This window comes from Neophocaena asiaeorientalis, unplaced genomic scaffold, assembly GCF_003031525.2.
Source record: "Neophocaena asiaeorientalis asiaeorientalis breed wild unplaced genomic scaffold, Neophocaena_asiaeorientalis_V1.1 scaffold142, whole genome shotgun sequence".
In the NCBI taxonomy this organism is placed as follows: Eukaryota; Metazoa; Chordata; class Mammalia; order Artiodactyla; family Phocoenidae; genus Neophocaena; species Neophocaena asiaeorientalis.
In genome coordinates, this window is record NW_020174563.1 from 3865155 (window position 1) to 3879868 (window position 14714).

General features: G+C 36.6%; 1 protein-coding gene across 1 annotated transcript in view; it reads right to left on the reverse strand.

Annotated features, from left to right (window-relative positions):
* Positions 1-14714, reverse strand: part of MIB1 (MIB E3 ubiquitin protein ligase 1) — a 117930-nt gene that overhangs the window by 102234 nt on the left and 982 nt on the right. The gene's annotated exons all lie outside the window — the stretch shown is intronic.

The following is a 14714-nucleotide window of genomic DNA, read 5'->3' on the forward strand; positions in this document are numbered from 1 at the left end:
AAGGTAAATTCTGAAACCTATCAACAGACAAAGATTTTGAAGAACTGTCATAATTGTCTGATGCAAGCCTAAAAATGAATTTTAAATTTTCATAAAATTGCACTTTTTAATAAGAAATGGCAAGAATCACAATATGAGGTTTTTTTAAATTCATCAATTTAAATACTGAAATACAGGTACACCCCTGCTTTATTTATGCATTTTACATCAGGCACATTCCTGGAAAACTGAGTGTGTACTTAAAATGGAGGAAAGACGTGGCAGATTGTATTTTCCAAAGAAAGTCTCACCGATCTATATCCACCCCAAGTGCTCTCCTGACAAGAGGACAATGAATGACAAGTGGCCATCAAGAGGCGGGTCTGTTTTCCTCCCCACTGATCCTGGGGGGACATCTGCAACTGCCTTGGTTAATAGAAGGTGGCAGAAGTGACACCATATGACTTCTGTGCCACCTGTCTGTCCATGTCTCTCTCTCCCCCTCAGGATTCATGCCCCCACATGCCTTGGCAGTTCTTTCATACTAAGTCTGGCTACCCTGAAGCTGCCACAGAGAGGAGACCACTTGGCGAGGCCATAAAGAGGTATAAAGAGATGCCCGAGGAAGCCTGGCTATGCAGCCCCCTCCACTGTTTGACTCTCCTAGCTGGGGCCCTAGATACTGTGGAGCAGAGGCAAGCCATTCCCCACTGAGCCTCTCCAAATCCCTGAGAGGTAGAAGCCCTGAGCATATAAACTGTTTCACACCACTAAGTTTGGGGGTATTTGTTGTGTAACCATTGCAACTAGAACAAAGCAAGTTAAAAATAAGTTACAATCTTTATTAAATTACAGTTCCCTGCAGTACAGCATAGCAAAAATGTGGATAAATTAAAGAGCTAAATATGAAAAAAAGAAAACCATAAAAGTGCTAGAAAAAATAGTTGAACAGCATCTTTTACAATTCTGAGTAAAGTCTCTCTAAGCATGACACAAAACCTAGAAGTCACACACACATATAGGAAGTGTATAAATAGAGAAAACCTGGAAACTCCTCCAAACTGCTGACAGTGGTTGAGGATACACAGATGAGGAAGGAGAAGGCACCTTCACATTTTTCTGTATACATTTTTCAGTTGTTTAGCTTTATTACATACAATTTTCAATTGTTTAGTTTTATAAAGTATTAATTTCATAATTTTAAAAAGAAAATACAAAACAAGAGATACCAACTTTATCCTCTTAAATTGGAACAGATTAAAAATAATATGTCAGTGTACGTGAAGATGGTGTCAAGAGAGCCAGTCATACTGCTGAGAGGGAAACAGAAATTGATATAATCTCTATGGAAGGTACTTGCAAAATGTTTCAAATGCTTTAAAAGATTTTGACCCTGTCTTCAAATTTTTTAAAAGGTACATCTCATGATACTAAATTGTTTGCAGTAAATAAAAATTTAACATAACATATTGAAAAGATGGGGATGCGGCTATTTATGTGTAAACTAAGGTAATCCATAGAAATTCTATGCAGTTATTAAACCATGTTGTAGAAGAAATGGTACTGAGATGGTAAACTATATTATTATTTTATAAAGCAGTATGCAAAGAAATACAATAGAGCACTTTGGTACATAAATTACATTATACATATAACACATGTGCCCAGAAAAACTAGAAAGATAACCCCCAAAATGTGCTTGACGGGATCGCCCTTTGGGGTTTTCCAAGTTTTCTACACTGGGTATGTATCAATTCTAGGAAGCAGCTGGGCGAGAAGGGGCATTTAATACGCAGTATAAGCATCAGAAATGCTGGTATATGTCACTTATAAATAAAAGCTAAAAATAAACAAAAACATGAGGAACTCCAAGTATTTACAGAAACCAACTTTCAAATAGTTACTTCAGCAATGTGGTACACTGCTACTCAGAAGTTTTTACGTCTTTTAACCCTTACCCTAACTTGAGCTATTCTGTGCTTATGAAAAGAAAATATATAGCTAATAAGTACACTCCTTATTGCCACGTGCCTTAAGAGTCTAATTTGTCTTACCACAGGAAAGCATCATGACCAAAAACATCCTAATTAACATTAAATAGCAGTAACAGTAAATGTCCACACAGTAGTTAAGTTTCTGAACAGGTCTAAAATAGGTCTCCTATGCCATCACAAAAAGTCAAATACACTAAACAAATGGGTATCCAATACACACTAAGAGGTATATCCTAATTTATCTGCACAGCTCTTCAAATGAGTGCTGACTGATGAAAGGCATAGGCAAAATGTATCCCAACCTCCTCACTTGACCAGAAAAGGAAAAGCCCAGTTTTCAGCTGTTCCCCTATTTACATATTTATCATCTCTAAGTTCATTTTCTCCAAAATACAATAACATTCATGAGCTCATAATCTGAGTACAGGCTTTCTTTAAAAGCAACCATTTAAACATACAATGATAACTGGTTAAAAAAAAATAAAAACTTCTACAATTCACGGTTTTAAAGAATACTTCAGGAAAACCACTAATGCACACAAAAGCACATCCAAATCCCTTCTTGGTTCCCACAGTTCAAATGCCAACAAAGCTACTGAACAGCTGTGAAACAGACTAATGCTGAGAATTGGAAAAAGTAAACAAAGCAACCCACTCCACTACCAAAATGAGCAGTACAGAATTTTTAATGAGAATGCAATTAACTGACTTTAAAACAAAAGATGACATTTAAAGAAAACATAAAAAAGGAAAAAGGATTAAATGAACAAGGCCAACATTTTACTGGTCTCTTACTCTGGCAGCTTTTTTGTTTCCCCTTAACTTCGTCCACCCGATTCATTCTCAACTAAAAGCACTCCCTTCCACTCTGAACCTCCTTAGAACCTCCAAGAGTTATTCCTTAAAAATTCAATAAAATTTAATTCCCTAACTAAACCCATGAATGCTTTTTCTCCTTCCTAAAGAATACCATACCACCCTAGAGAGTTAACACTCTTTCCCTTTGCTAAGCTTTATGAAGACATCTGCCACCGTTAAATGAACCACCTGATGATAGCTTTTGACTCATTCTAATACTCAAATGACCATCTGCTCTACATTTTAATGACATCTCGCCTAAATTCAATAACTTAGAGTATTTACATAGCTTAAGTCTTTTTGCTGGCAAATTTTATGAGACCAGTAAAACACTATGGTCGAGATCAATAACCACAAGTTTCTTAAAAGAGCCAAGAAAAACAGCTCAAATTCATAAAGCACTGATTTATTTAAGTAAAATGTTAAATTTCTAGAGAGAAGAAGTGATTGAAAGAGAGAAGGTTCTCACTACAAGCAGTTCATTATGTGAAGCACTTAAACATGGAACAAGAATATGTGAATTATCACTTTGTATAAGAGCAAAAGAAAAAGTAAACAATGTAAATGTTCATTAACAAGAGAGTGAAGATATGTATTAGGTATACAATGGAATACCTAAAATGAATGCTCAAGAGCCACATAATTCAACACGGATGAATCCTTCAACCATAATGCTGAATTTTAAAATTATTCAAGAATACAAAATGTTGCAAATAAAGTACTATGCACTGTCTACAGATATATACAACACAGCATAAATGTAAAGAAACCCATGGGAATTACTAATTTCTACACAGTGGTTACTTTAGGAGAGGAAGGGAATGAAATTGGGAAGAAGTACAGAGTGTTTTAAACATTAGAAATGCTTTATTAAAAAAAAAAAGAAATGCTTTATTTCTAGATAGGTTCACGTTTATTAATCACTTATCCACTTGGATATATTAAATACTATGTAATAAATTTTAAAACTTGTTTAAAATAAAAAATAAGCATTCCTAGTAGACTAGTATAGTGCCTAGTTAATCCTCTAATCTTTTGCCCTAATTAAAAGATTTTACCTAACCTCAAAAAATAATTTACAAGTCATTAACCAGTGTTTAAAAGCAATTACTTGCTGTGGCATAACCGTTTGCTGATGTCACTCAGTCAACCAAGAATTCCTATTTCTGATTTATGGATTCATTCAATTTTAACCCCAAATCAATGTGACAAGTTTACAGAGATTAAAGAGGGTTAACCAACTTGAGTATGCATCTTATTCTCCCTGAACCATCAAAGTACTTATGGTTTAGAAACTGGCTGAAATGTAATTAAAATTCCTACTGAGGGTGAGGCCTTTGTGACCTGCCAGCTGGTTGGTGTACTCCACATTCCTTACTCTTGAGAAACAGTAAATTAGTGAAAATAGTATTGTTATTATTAATAATACTAACCACTACTTAAATCAGTACCAAGCTAGGTGCTTCACGTATATTTTATTAGCTTTCCCAGCAATACTAAAAGGTAGGCATTATTATCCTCATTTATAGATGAAGAAATTGACCATATGAAGGTACACATTAGTAAGTGGTGGGCTCAAATTCAAACCCATGTGAGGAGGCTGATTACAAAGCTTGGCCTCTTATGCTTTTACCCTACCAGGGTTTTTCCCTCTACTTAGCTCTGATTTTATTTGAAGAATAATTACATATCTAGGGCATCATGTTCCCCATTCAACCTCTGCACTAAAAATATAAGTTATTAAATCCTATTCTAATATTCAAATAAATCTCAAAGAGATACATTTTTTAAATTGAAAAGATTATCTACTTCTTAGTTAATTTCAAAAGTGTTGTAGAGTGAAACACCATCTACTTCCAACCAACTCCTGTTATGAGTTAAGGAGATGTCTTTGAAAGTGCCTCACCCAAAATCTACAACTCTTTCATCATATCTTTTCTGTTGGACAAGTTATTCTCTCATCTATTTTTGCAGCCTCTGCTACTCTACTTTATTATAAGCTTGCATAATAAAATTACAATCATGCCTTACACAGTCCAAACAAAAGAAACAAGGCGTCAAATTAGGCATACAACTGGCAATTTTAGTAATATATTTGTTATTTTTAGCACTTGTTACACAAGAGTAGAAAATTAATGAGGTCAAACAAAAGTAAGAATTTTATCCACTTTATTTTTTTCCTAACAGATAAAAATTCATTTTTTCATTTTACAAGCAAAACACCTGTGTACCTTGACCTACTCCAACTTCATTTTACAGGTGAAGAATTAAAGTTTTAAAGAGACTAATGTTATAAGGCGGGGGAAAAAAAAGACTGACAAACCTAGATTTGAATCTCAACCATCAACCAATTACTTATGAAATCTTGGGCAAATTAGTTCATTTCTCATAGCCTGTTTTCTCATAAGTAAAATGAAGGCTATCAAACAACACTTTTATGAGGTTTAAATGAGATAAAGTATATAAAAAGCTTAGCATAGTTCCTGACACATGATGGAAGCTCAGTAAATGTTAGTCCATTCCCCTACTTAACGAGGCCATGTGAGAAAATCTAGAATGAACAAATACCTTGACTTCCCTACTAAGCTCGTGCATTTTCCACTACTCCATGATAAGAGACTGGGAAAGAGGGGCAAGCAAGGCACCACAATGTAAAATATTACAATCTCAAGCTTTTATGATTTATTATCACTAGCCCTGCAAAACTCCCAAAATTCAAAAAATGATTTTTAACATCAAAACGTTTCTACCCCATTTCTTGATTTTTTTCAGAACAAAATTATCATCAAGAAGATAAATCCATCCCAGGAGAAAGCTATATACTCTTATCATGAGTGTGCTTAGAGAATATAAACTAACCCTAACCACAGCAAGCATCTACAAAAGTAAATATGCTCCCAAAGGCAATCCAAAGCCAGAAATGAATGTCTGGACTACCTGCTGCATTCCATTATCTCCTCCATTAATTTAAACCCCACCTTATCTTAGTTGTGTCCTACAAGTTCATTTAAAAGCCCGCTGTTTAGAATTCAGAACCATTTTCCCTCAGAAACAAAGTTTTAAAGATAACTTAGGTACCAGACTATTTCACAAGAACTTATTTACATAGAGCTAATCTATGGGCAAAGATCAAAATTGTTCCTGTGTTCCTAGTTCCATCTGAGGAGGTGGTTTAATCGCTGTAATGCAAACATGATGATAAAAGAAGGCAAGCTAAATTGGTATGGGGACATATGAAAGTATATGAGTAAAGAAACAGGCTTAGGAGAATGAGGAGTGTTCTAAAAAAGCCATTTCCCTACAGATACTTAAAATGCATAAGCTCCTGCTTGGTGACAGTGCAATGGTTTTCAAAGTGAAGTACATGACCCAGGAAATACAAAAGATGATCCTCTGAAATTAAAGAGATAAGCCCACAATCTCTTATCTGTTCCAAAATCCCAAAACTCTTAAGTTTTCTGTAAATGAGCAGGAAACTCATTTAGTGGTAAATCCTGATCTGAACAAACAAGAGGCTGTGTAGTCTTTATTTACCCCCTTAGTATAACCACTCATATGCTTCCTGCAGAAATATTGGTGTATCTGATGACAGGGTGCTGCTGTGGACCTGGAAGTGGGCATTAACAAAAGTTTATAAATTCAGTCCCAAGCATTGTGGACCTCCATTAATACTTTTATATTTACTATTTTTCTTTTTTCTTTTTTTTTTGGCCACACCACACAGCTTGTGGGATCTTAGGTCCTGACCAGGGATTGAACCCAGGCCCTCAGCAGTGAAAGCTCGGAGTCTCAACCACTGGACTGCCAGGGAATTCCCTATATTTACTATTTTGCTAAAAATCTATGAATGAAATTAGGTTATTAATTGTACATTATTCAGCTGATACTAGCACCCTCAGTGGGTCTCCACAAAAAAAAGAAAAAAAAAATCACACACGGAATACAAGGTGTACTAAAGGTGAGTGGGAGTTTGACAGCCTGAGGGTCTAACACTGTTGCTCACTTCTTGCACATTAAGACGGGCTGCACCTATTTTGTGCCTAGTTAAGCAGTCTTGTGGAGCCCCTCCTAATGATACAAAACAACATGTTGATTATCTTGCAACAAAGTGCTTGAGGGTCAAAATTAAGAATAGTTCCATTTTTTTTTTAAATAAAATAAGTATTCCCAAATTGCACACCTTTTCTGGAATGAAAAGTGGTTGTTAACGGTGTGCTCCCTAGAAGATACATATATTTTTAAATTATACCATTTAATCTATCCCTTCCAGGTAAACGTGATGTCTGACAATAAATAAGAAAATAAACGCAGTCCAAAAGAAACTAGAGTAAGCACCGTGAAAACTGACATTTGGAGATACTTCCATCATTATATGTTCTTTAATGCTGAAACAATGTGTATCACCAATAAACTCTAATATCTGCATCCATAAAGGAAAATCACTTTTATTTCATTTTAAATTCAGTGGATTTTGAATTTATTTATTCACAATGTAAAAGTGAAACACTGTCCAATTCGTTTGTTAGAAATGATCAGCATCAGAAAAGATGGAAAATTACTAGCTAAATTTCAATAAAAATGTTTACTTAACTGGTAAATGGGATAGAAAAATAAGACTGAGATTTGGTAAACATATTGTATTAATCAGGGTCCAGTCAGGAGACAGGAAACCACACCACTTCTAAAAATGGGGAAACAATGAAAAATAGTATTATTAAAATGTAAGAGGCGGGGACTTACATGGTGCAGTGGTTAAGAATCTGCCTGCCAAGGCAGGGTACATGGGTTTGAGCCCTGGTCTGGGAAGATCCCACATGCCCCAGAGCAACTAAGCCCATGTGCCACAACTACTGAGCCTGTGCTCTACAGCCCGCGAGCCGCAACTACTGAAGCCCGCACGCCTAGAGCCTGTGCTCCACAACAAGAGAAGCCACTGCAATAAGAAGCAGGCACACCGCAACAAAGAGTAGCCCCCACTCGCCACAACCAGAGAAAGCCCGTGCGCAGCAACAAAGACCCAATGCAGCCATAAATAAATTTTAAAAAAGAAATAAATCATGGCGTATTAAAAAAAAAAAAAAAAAGGAAGAGGCTTAAAGAAGGGGTCTCATAGGGCTGGGATCCAGACTTTTAGGGTTGCACTGGCAGGTGCTAGCGTCACGGGGCAGGGGGCGCACATCAGGCTACTTCTGATGGTGTTGGAAATAAGCAAACTGGAATCAAATACTGACACTGAAATCCTGCTCAGTGAAATGATACCTGTAGGAAGAGCAAGCAAAACAAGAAAGAGTATATCCCACCCCATCCCCAGCCCAGCCTCAGGGGCAGGAGCGCAGAGGGTGAACTGAAGGCAAGAGACAACAGCTTCATAACCAGCAAGGACACATCAGAAATGCCCTTCTTCCCTTTGGATCTATCGTCTATCTTCGTGAGGTCTCCTGAGAGCTAATGCGTCCAACAAAATCAAGAATGGAAACAAACTCAATTTAGAATCAGACTTGATTTACTAACATACTAAACCACGATTTCCAAAAACAATGAAGAAAAATCACATTGCTCTCATTAAAAAGAAAAATAATAATTTGATGAGATGAAAAGCAAAATACCAAAATACCACCCTGAGGTTAGATCCTTTCAGTCTAAGTCTTTATCCTTTTTCTACATATATTTTTCCATAAAAAGAACTTTTAGTCTTTTTTCAAACTTACATAAAAAACACAGTATTATCTCCAGTATCTCTTTGAAATCTACTTTTTCACTCACCATATATCTGATAAATATAGGCTAATTCTTTCATTTTAACTGATAATATTTTATTGTATGGGACTCATGCAACATAATATACTCTACATATAAATTTTCTGTCACTTCAAATTACTGCTTTTATGAGCAAGACTGCAGTGAATTTCTTTATACATATCTCTTTATGGATGTGTGCTTGAGAATCTCATGACGTAACATTTAGAAGTAAATTTTCTCAGTTGCAGGATACATGAATTTTTTTTTTAATTTACAAGATGTTGCCAAACTGCTTCTCAAAGTAGTTGTACTAATTTACAATCCCACCAGTAACTTGAGAGTTCTGATTTCCCCATATTCTTTATCAATGCATACTATTTTTAGACTTTTAATCAATCTAAATGGGGTGAAGTCTCTTTTTTTAATTTGTATTTCCCAGGTTAGCTGTGATTTAGCTGTATGAATAGATATTAGCTCTTTACTATTAACATTAAATCAAATTTTCAAAGGTAGAGGGAAATTTATATTTAAATTGATATAATCCATTTATTTCACTGCTAAACGAAAAAGCTAGCTAGCTGGCTTCTAACTTCTAAATGAAAATTTTCTCCCACACCAGGTAATGTAAGTATCTATGCTGCCCCTGAGCACACACATACAAGCATAAATATTAATAAGCCAATTTTTCTCATAAAACAAAAGAAGCTTTATGAACAAGGTGAGTTTCAGTAAGGTCTGGTAGTTTAGAGATATGACCATGTCACATCTTCTGCCAAGAGCAGAGCTTGGCTTCAAGAGTGCAGGATGACTGGGACTTTGGGCCACTGTTTGGAACAAAGAAAACATAAAAGATGAAGAACCCCAATAAAGTAAAAAAACAATACCATATAGTAAAGGCTAACCAGCTGAGCTGGAGAATCTGACAGCCTCATGTGCAGCTCAATTACTTGCTTTGAGAGCAATTACTTTGCAAAAACTCTTTCACAGGACTGATATGTTTTCTTAAAGGAGGCTAAAAATAATTACATGTAATAAACTACCTGTCATGTTGGATACACACAGAAAAACCATTAATCTCCAACAATGTTTCATTAAGTTAATCAAATAACCATATCACAGACTAGAATTATTTAAATTTCCTAATCAATTTTCCCTCAGGAAAAGTAATACAAATGGTGATCATTTCTGAACTACTATACTATAAATGGAAGAGAGAATGGTGAGGAAAATCAAGGAACTGGGTTTTCATCCCTACATCTGCCATTCACCAGCTTTGTGACTGGACAAGTCTCTTCATCTCTCCAAGCCTTCCCTTTTATCTGTGTTAGGCTAATATCTATCTAACCGCAGATCAAACGAGTCCAAAGTTCTTTGAAAAGAGCATTTTATTCAGAAAATATTCATCCAGAGCTATGGATTTGCTAGAAAACGGAGATACAAGGAACACACACACACACACACACACACACACACACTCCTTCCTCTCAAACTAATAAACTCATGCAAAAGACAATTACAACACAGCATACCTGTGGCAGTAGACAGAAGCAAGCGCACTGTGGTCACACTGCCTAGCAATTAAGGAAGGTGGAAGAGAGAACCTGGTGGGCAGCTACCGGGAAATACATCCAAAAGCAATACCTAATCCAGAGAGATAAGGCTGTAAAGTTTAGAACGAGAATATATATTAAGACAGCATTATATTTGCAAACAAATACATATATTAGAAAGCTGTTTCGGGACTTCCCTGGTGGCACAGTGGTTAAGAATCCGCCTACCAATGCAGGGGACTCGGGTTTGAGCCCTGGTCCGGGAAGATCCCACATGCCGCGGAGCAACTAATCCTGTGCATCCCAACGACTGACTGAGCCTGCGCTCTAGAGCCCGCAAGCCTGGGTGCCACAACTATTGAAGCCCACACACCTAGAGCCTGTGCTCCGCAACAAGAGAAGCCACCGCAATAAGCCCGTGCACCGCAACGAAGAGTAGCCCCCTCTCGCGGAAACTAGAGAAAACCTGCACGCAGCAACTAGGACCCAACACAGCCAAAAATAAATAAAATAAAATAAATAAATTTTTTTAAAAATAGTAGTTAGAAAAAGAGTAGTGTTTTTTGTTTTTTAAAAAGAAAGCTGTTTCATGTTCCTTTATTTCCTCCCCTTCTTCCTGCCCAATAATGTCAGTCTCCAAAACTGAAGACATATATTACTGACAAACAATGAAGGCTTGGAATCAGCTGAAGGGAAAAGGAAACAACAAAGAGCCTGGACATCTCAAAAGACAAGCAGTCACTTAGCATCCTGGTATTCAAAATGTGTCCATGAGCCAGCATCATCTGCATCACCTGGGCGCTTTTAAACTACTCTTGCTGAATCCCATACCTACTGAATGAGAATGTCTATTTTTAAAGGTTCCCAGTTAATCTGCAAGCTCACTGTCCGTTTGAGAAGTACTGACAGAGGGATAACTATTTCTTGAGATCTTCAAGTTGATTTCTTGAGGTCCTCAGTTGCTGCAATTTACAAGGAGTATTAAAACTAGATGGACTTTCATCACTTAAAACATTGTTTTAGCAGATGAAGATAAAAAAGAAGACATTTTACTTAGTATTTAAAATAGATAGGATCTATAGGAAAATCAAGTTTTCCTTACAGACGCCATTAGTAAAAAACCTCTCACAAAATCTCATCCTTTCCAGGTCTGGCATCCTATTCCCCAAACATTGTTCACACAAGCCCTGTTTTTTCCTAAGACTCTGTCCCCTGATAACACTCTTTTCTCCTGTAGTTCTAGAAACAGATCAGAAGAGAAAGAGGAGGCCTCAGAAAGGCAACGCTGAGGGTTATTAAGCCATTTCACTTTTTATCCAGGGTCAGCACTTCTAGACCTTCGATTGAATAATGACGTCTAAGGAGCTGGTCCACAAATGACCTAAGAAGCACTCTTTGCTAGGGGTGCAAGAAAAGTACAAAGAACTGCCCCCTAAACAGCCTGGACCAAAAATACCAGAAACTAGTTTTAAATAAACCTAATCATCTATACTCCTAACTTTCGTTATCCATACCCAGGAGAGTAGAAAGAACTTTTATAGGAAACCCACATTTATTTTCTCCACTCTTTCTCTGGTAACAATACAACACTGTAGTCAAGTGACCAAAAAACAAGCATTAAGTAAAAACACATTTCTCCCCAAATCCTATAAAATCAGTACCTAAATGATAAAAGGTCAACTATACCTACTTGATTACAGACTTCACAAAATTAACTCCAAACTTAATTCACCAATAACATATATATTTTCACGATCTTCTTGCTCACGACAAATTAACCAAATATATCTGGATACAAAATAGAAGTTATATCATTCAAATATATACTAAATGCTCCTCTTCTCAAGGTTTTACTATCTTAGACCATAAATTCAAATTTATCATGTGTCACCTGAAAGAAAAAAAAAAAACGAAGCTTCTGTGCCAAAATGTTACAGACCCCACATACAACCCTCAGACCAAATCTCCAACACACAGTAAAGAAATATCAGAAAGATTCAAAATGACTCAACCATTCCAGAATCCTTAATTCTCAGGAAAGTTTCACAGAATTTTATTTTAAAAGCTACCCATTTCTTAATTCCCAAACAGACTGCAATAAATTTTCTGTTCATATAATGTGGGTAACAAGTAAGGAACAAAGAATGAATAACCAAAGACAATCTCAGTTGTCCTGGTAAATATTACAAGACTTTTAAAAACTAACTATGAAATTTAAGAACACAAAAGGCATAAAAATATAACACACACCTAGGTACCACCACCCAGTTTAAGACATAAAACTTACCCAAAAAATTACTACACTCCACTTCCTTCAGTATAAAGAGAGCCACTCCCTTGAACTTGGCATTTATTATTATTTTTTGGTACACTTTTACCACATATGTACATATTCCCAAACCAATGAGTACCAACCCGCAGCAATCATACCTGGCAATGTCTGAAAAATGTTGGGTTATCATAACTGCAACCAGTGGGTAGAGGCCAGGGATGCTGGCCACAGTGCACAGGACAGCCCCCTCCAGCAAAGAATTATTTTATCAGTCCAAAACAGCAATAGTGCCAAAACTGAGAAACCCTGTCCTAAACAACAAACAGTACTGTTCTACATTTTAACATACTATACGTTTTCTTTTTAAAGAAACTTTACTTTCTTGCTTTATTTGCTTAACATTAATTTTCTCCAGAAGTGTTTTTAAAATGTTTGCTAACAGAATCAGATGAACAAGATGAACTGATACATACCAACAAATTAAATAATGTGTAAAATTATCCTGTAAACTAAGATTTTTAAACCTCTGAAAAATACCTGTTTTTACATAAGATAACGAAACTATTTACACGACAGATATACTCCATACCAGAAAACATACAGACAACATGAATATCCCTTCAGAAATTGCTGTAGTACAGGATTTGTTACACTTTACTTTTACCCTGGAAAGATATTTAAAATTCCCCATAAACCTACAATTACTGATCCCAAGATGCCTCCAAATTATTGAGCTCAAACTTTAGCTTGAGCTAGCAGGAATATGTCCCATACAGTGTTGTAGGAGGGTAAATTGGGAAAATGTCTTCCCAAGGCATTTAGTCAACATCTCTCAAAATATTAAATATGTGCACTCTTTGATGCAGCAATTCCACTTCCAAAGTACTCAGTACACATGCACAGGATATATGTACAAGGAGTCATTCAATGCATCACCGTAAATAAGAAAACCTGAAAGAATACAAATGCCCATGAACAAAGCACTGGTTAAGTAAATTACTGCATCCAATCACTGTAATATTATGCAGCTATGAAAGAATAAGGCAGACATCTATGTGCTAACATGGAACAATCACTAATAGGTACTATTAAGTTAAGAAGCAAAAGTACAGAAAAGAATATAGTGTATTACCACTGGGCCTTAAAAGGGTTGCAGATTTACAATACGTTAATACATATGCTTGCAATGAGTATTCTGTAAGAACACACAAGAAACTGGTCCTGCACATAAATCCTCTGCAATGTTTAAAAAGCCAGCAAAGAAACACAATTTTATGAATTATCTCTTCAAAAACTGAACTGCCTTGTATTAATTTCCTTTTTATTGGTGCTAACAATAACTATGTACCTAGTTCAGGATTTGTTAGGTTTTGCCAAACTCAATCATAAAGCTTTAAAAATAGCTTATTTAAGCATTCTGAAAATTATCAAATTTTAAATTTGAAACTATTTCCTACTGAACAGAGTACCAAGGATAAATCTATGTGAAAATGAATTCGATTAAATTATTTTGAGAGCAAGCTTTCAGTTTATCATATTATATAAAAATCCTAGAGTCAATAACAAACAGTTCCCTGAAATTTGGTGAATCAAGAAGGACACTGACTCATTGCTGCGTTAATGGATAAGTCTCTGATATAACCTTACAAATGAACTGAGACGTTAAAAGATATCAAGTGTCCCCTATACCTATCTTCCACTTGAAAAGAGTATTTAACACAAAGAAAGGGTTCAACAGCTTAGGCTGTTTTTCCCTCTATTGGTATAAAGATACACAACGAAACAAAATGAAAAATCATTCCACAGGGTACTAAGTAGCAGCATTCAGCTACTGAACTCCATGTCTTTCTATGTGTTAGATGAGGAGGAAAAAAGGCTATCGCAACAAATCCGAGGTACCAACGGCCCCTCGACAATTGTAACCGGTCAACTAAACACCATATGGCAAGGCAAGCCTCCCTTCAGACACTCGTCACTCGGTGGCTGATTAATTTCAATGGCTTATTAGACAGGCCTCTCTAGACCCCTTCCCTAGAGGAGAAAGAGGAGGGGAAGTGTCTGCGGTCTTCCCGGTGCTTTGTGCCTTCCAGGCTTGAAAGCATCCCCATGATGGTGCAGCCATCATTCCCCTTGGGGATGGGACGGAGGGAAGAGAAGAGGGGTCTTTTTTGTGAGTTTTTGTTTACCAGGTATTGAACCTAAAATTCCCTTTGACTCCTTCCCCGCTCCCTCCAGCCAGGCGCTGCACGGTAGGCGTTCCACCACCGGCTTCTCCCAGGCCTCCCGACGCCCCCGCACCCCGCCTCGCCCCTGCCCCCACGC